We start from the raw sequence: 5,754 nt of genomic DNA, 5'->3' as shown, positions 1-5,754 counted from the left end.
TTCATGTTAATATTGTAATTATAAAATATTATATCAATGTTAATGACCGGTTGACTATTTATTAATAATAATAGTCATCTCTAGTTGCAAAACCTTCTTTTTTTTCTTAAATTATATTTTTAAGTGATTGATAAATTTAGCCAGTTCAAATTTCATCTCTTCGGTTCGAATCTCGCGGAAGCCATTCCGATTTTTCTTAGCGATTAAGCGTGCGATTATGTATGTAGGGAATAAATTAACTATATAATAATAAAAATAATAATTGTACGCGTGTTTATGTATTTAGTTGTATTTAATTTATGTATTTAGTTCCTCCTTCTGAAGGCTAAATCTTTTAGTGAAGTTAATTATTTTTCATATAGTTATTTGCGATTCTCATATGCTTCGTATGGCAACTTCAAACGACGTTTTCACTCTTTCAAATAAGTGTCTTTTCATTTAAGACTGAACAGAACTATATTTTTTCATGAATAATTCTATGATAAATGAGCATGAAAAAGATTCACAATTAAAAAACCAGACTTCAAAACTACCTCCCTTTTCGGCTGATTCGAGACAAGAAATAATAATTGAAGAAAAGATAGATGAAAAAGTCAACCAAATTCTTTCAAATTCATATTTTTTTGTTCAAAGTTAAACTATTTAGTTAAAAATAAATTTTGTTACTGGAAACTTAATTATGCCAGTTTAAAATACACCTATTTCATAAAAAATTAACTATTTTCTTGAAAATTATTTTTTTTTTTAGTTTGAAATTGAATTATTTGGTTTAAAATTCAATTATTTGGCTTAATATTCGACTTTTTGTTTCATAATTGAACTATTTGGCTACAAATTAATTATGCTGGTTTTTGAGTCAAAAATTAATTGCTTCAACGAAAATTGATTATTTTTTAAAACTGAAACTTACATTATTTCAGCTATAACTTCACCTCTTTAGTTACAAAATTTTCTGTTTTTTTTCAAGAAACTGTTTTTTGAGCTTTAATATTTTTTTAATTAATCATTAATGATCAATAGTTTGCAAGGAGAGAGAGAGAGAGAGAGAGAGAGCGGTCCTTCATGAATAAATTTCTTCAATTTTAACACAATTTCAGTCAATTGAAAACTTTACATTTTTCCTATTAGGTGCCGCAATAATTACATTTGCTACAAGATATGACTTTTTTACTCAGTGAAAGCAGGCGAATAATTTCTTTCAAGAATTGCAAAATTCCAACGGTGCAATTAGCAACGGTGTACTGTACAACATTTTTGATTCGTTATTAGAGTGGCGGTTCAAAAGGAGGGTGTTCCGGAAGTGATAAGGGAATGAAACTTTATTTAGTACTTTCGGACATCAAATGGAAAAATTATGAAGCATAATATTTTTGGTCTGGAATTTAGGGAATTTTTTGAAATTTTTTTAGATTTTTTAATGTCTTAGATTTTGGAAGAGATGAGGCAATGAAACTTTTTTTTATTATCTTTGGACACCAACTGATACACTAAACGTTATAATCAATACTAACATTTTGGGTCTAGAAGTTTTGTCATTTTGTATGATTTTTTAGATTTTTAGGGGTAGGATTGGAGTGTGTTCCGAAAGGGCTAAGGGTTTTTTTTAGCGTTGCAAACTTCAGTGAGGTCTGAAATATATAGTATGTTTTATTACTTATACACTGAAAGACTTTTTGTTAGAATAAATGATAAAAATGAATGAGAATTTAATATAATATCGTTTAAAAACAGGGAAAACAGGGTTTGCGTATCAAAAATATAGTGGTTTTCAGCCGTCAAAACTAATATTTTTGTTTGAATAAATGGAAAGGATGTTGCATTAACTCTTATAAAACTTGCGAAGATTTAAAATTCACTATATGAAAGTTAACAATTGAAGTTAAAACGATAGTCATACATTTATTTGAAAGAGTGAAAACATCGTTTGAAGTTGCCATACGAAGCATATGAGAATCTCAAACAACTATATGAAAAATAACTAACTTCACTAAAAGATTTAGCCTTCAGAAGGAGGAACTAAATACATAAATTAAATACAACTAAATACATAAACATGCGTACAATTATTATTTTTATTATTATACACTTAATTTATTCACTACATACATAATCGCACGCTTAATCGCTAAAAAAAATCGGAACGGCTGCCGCGAGATTCGAACCTAATTTACCTAAAGCACTAACGCATTCCCTAACAACTAAACCCTACGGCTAACTTTCATTATAGAATATTTGGTAAAAATCTCGGCTAAGTGGCATTGTTTGAAAACTCAGGGCATTATGATTTTCAATGATTAAATTCATTTTTTATAAAATACACGTTTCAACGGAACTGATAATATTCTTGTATGAATAATATTCTCTAATTTGATATCTCAATAACTGAATATAATAAATTTGAGTGTATTTAGATGTAATATTTTATAAATTGTACTCATTGAATTAAATCTTATTACCTTATTGGATAAATTTCGTGATAAAGAATTCCTAATGTTTTAAATATAATATTAAATGAATTAATTTAAAATAGAAAGGGTTAACTTTTATTTTAAATATTGTGAATCGTAACCTTTTGGCTCGATCGGAAAATGACGGAAACAATCGAGGAGCATTCTCAAACGAAACTATATGAAAAATTAAAAATAATTATTTCATAGTTTGCTATGCGTGTCAGATTTCGGTCAACTTCATATTGACAATATAAATTTCTAAAATACTTTTTTACGAATAAATATAATAAAACCTCGGCTTTCCCTATATTTGAAGGATATTATATTAAAGTCTAATTCATTTATTTCATTAATTCTAACGAAAGGTCTCTCAGTGTACACCGATAGCCACTAACACTTTTGTATGCACTAATAGGTCCCCGAGATTACTCTATTTTAAAAGGTCAAAAAAAGGCCAATGTGCACTTTTTTCGTACGACGAATCGTTTGCAATATACAGCGTTATAAACAAACGATTTTTTAACAAAATTGCCATATTTGCACAGTGTTATCTCAGAATCTATAATTCAGAAAATTTTTTAACTTTTACACTGTCTATATCCAGGATAGATCTTTTAAAAGGAAAGAAAATCTTCCGATCGAATAAAAACTTCTCTCCTTAAATTGTTGTTCAAAAATTGTTATTTTTAAGAAGAAACCGTTTAGACTCGTCATTTATCAATAAACAATCATCCAGATCAACCAGTGTCAGAATGTTGCTTCAAATTATTGCGAAAGCTTTATCTAGCATTATTAACATAATTTGTTGTTCCTAATTTCTTTTGCTAAATTATGTATAACAATTGATATAAATAATGACCATCAATTACCTAAGTTGACTTCAATTTTTTTTATTAATCCTTGCCACATGAATGAATTTTTCACTCTCTGTATATTTTCTCGTTCGACGAGCCATTATTTATTTATGGCCTTATAAACAATGTATTCTTTATAAACACACCCTCCCCTAAAAGGCACAATTTTTAAGTTATTAGCGATTACCTTTTTGCATATCCTTAGTTTTACCATAAAGAATGTAATTATCTTCGGTAGCACTTTCGATATCTGACGCTTCTTGTTTATAACTATTGTTAGTAACTACAAAGCTCAATTAAGCAAATCAACAAAATAAAACTTTTCACTATCGTGATATTTTCTCGTACCTATTTCATAATTTAGGGCTCATTTAGGGCTAATTTGGGCCCTAGCTTCACGTTAAGCTGGCTGAACATTGCTGTAAAACGTACTAAAAAATTTCTTCCTTTACCCTATGTTACGGCAACAAATTTGCCAAAAAAAATTTCTTTTTCTTTCTTCGACATAATTTCAGGCAAATTTAAGGCTCCAGAAAAATCATCAACCAAAGGTCGCGCGATATTTCCTTTGCCCTTTTTGTTGTTATATATGGTGTTGTGTCACCTTAACGTTAAAAAAAATACATGAAGTAAACCATAAAACCTGTTTTTACTCCTCGCATAATTTAGGGCTCATTAAAGACTAATTTGGGCTCGTAGTCCCAAATTTTGGGTGTTTCCAATAGCTTAACAATAAAATGGTTCAAGATTGCTGTAAAACGTACTTACTTCATTCTTCGTATGTGCCAGAATTTGTAGATAAATCTAAAAAGGAATATACATAATTTTAATTTAAAAACATCCTTTTTTAGCACTTACTTCATTCCTATTGTGCGCTTTAGAAGCACTATCGACCGCTTTTGATTAGTTACAATTGAACACTGAACGCTTATACACATAAAGGTGAGAAACATCATAAATTGCATTCGGAAATTTCACAAGTTGGCTAATTGAGCGAAAGTTGACGTTAAAAATGCCAAAATTCTATATTTATGTAGAATATACGTTCAGAGTGTGGCCTAGGGTTTTCAAATTCATACGTGTAAAAATTATACTCTAGATTTTTGGTCATTAATCTACCATAATCTGTTTCCTTTCTGAAAAAATAAATTTCATATTTTCTTTTTTGAAATCGGTAGTAACATTTGTTATATTTCCTAATTATTTGAACAATTAAACAGCCACACAAAAAAAGTGTGCGGATCTGGTAACAAGACACACGTATTCCTATGGATTTTGGGGCGCTAAATTCAAATTCACCCGTCACGTCATGATTGAGCCATAACCTCAAAAAATGACGAAAAATCATGCACTGAGGCAAATAAATTTCAAAATAATGCCAGTAATGCAAATTTTCACTTCAAAAACATGTCGACAACTGTGAAGGATCAACCCTTGCCTGATATCAACTTATTTAACGTATCTTTACCCAACAGAACCTGACATCACCTAACCTGAATTAACAGAAATTTATTGAACTACACGTAAAGCTCTGGAAGCATATTTTCCCAGTAGCAAATGTGTGCTACATCGAATGGGTCAACTCGAGCCTAACCTAGAAATAAATCTAACCTAACCGAACCTAACCTCACGAAACCCAATTAAACTGATTGTGTTGTCCCGTTGTGTTTGCGGTAGCGTTTCATTCAGCTTCGGCTTCACCTACATAGAGGTTCAACCTATGCTAACCTAACAAAACCTGACCTAACCTAACCGATTACGCTGGCAACCCTGTTCTTGCGTACTTTCATATTTTGACATAAATAGTAGTAAATGTCTGCAGTTTCGTAACCGCTTGTTGCTAGCATTATTCGCCTGTGTCTGTATCCAGGGCACCTCCACGTGGTGACGGTGGGCAACGGATCCACATTGACTGAGTCCCCGGGTAACCGGCGTTCATGCCGTCATGGCAGACACAGGTAAAAAGTGTCTTACGATGCAGGGAAAAACCCCAGTATCGGCGTCTGGTCAGGGTGGGAAAGCGGGCTCTCCGACGTCGTCATCGTGCAACCGTAGCTCTTCATCAATGGATCACTTGGTTGGTGTAGAGTCTCATGCTACAAGGAAAAAAACCGCGAGCATTTCTCAATCGCATGTCTGCAAGAATAGCTCAGATTCATTCTGTTAAATTTGCAGTAAATTGAGCAGTTTGCGAAAATCAATCGACGAGGAAGTGAAAAGTCTTTACGAAAAGTGATTTGACCGTAAATTGCTGCACCAAGAAACAAAATGGGTTCCTCACGTCATTTGCAATTCCTGCAATTCACACGAGCAATTGAAATCAATAAAAATGCACGCCAGACTGATTGAAGCGCTTTAGAAGATGATAGAATGGAAGTTGAAAGTCAACGTCATGGAGACGGTAGTGAAACCAGTGATCGAACAGAAAATAGTTCTGATGATTCCGATGA

The 5,754-nt window shown here is 31.7% G+C and overlaps 1 protein-coding gene across 4 annotated transcripts in view; it reads right to left on the bottom strand.

The window, feature by feature from the left end:
- LOC117175851 (semaphorin-1A-like) overlaps positions 1–5,754 on the bottom strand; it is a 545,745-nt gene that overhangs the window by 505,251 nt on the left and 34,740 nt on the right. Inside the window, exon 2 of one of the 4 annotated variants that reach the window (XM_033365637.1) lies at positions 4,073–4,108. The exons of the other annotated variants lie outside the window; for them this stretch is intronic. The gene's annotated coding sequence lies outside the window, so the exon portion shown is untranslated. The remainder of the gene's footprint in view (positions 1–4,072; positions 4,109–5,754) is intronic. 4 annotated transcript variants of the gene reach the window in all.

The sequence above is a fragment of the Belonocnema kinseyi genome, chromosome 7, assembly GCF_010883055.1.
Source record: "Belonocnema kinseyi isolate 2016_QV_RU_SX_M_011 chromosome 7, B_treatae_v1, whole genome shotgun sequence".
NCBI lineage: Eukaryota > Metazoa > Arthropoda > Insecta > Hymenoptera > Cynipidae > Belonocnema > Belonocnema kinseyi.
The sequence above is the reverse complement of the archived record's forward strand: the minus strand, read 5'-3'. Positions and strand labels throughout refer to the sequence as shown.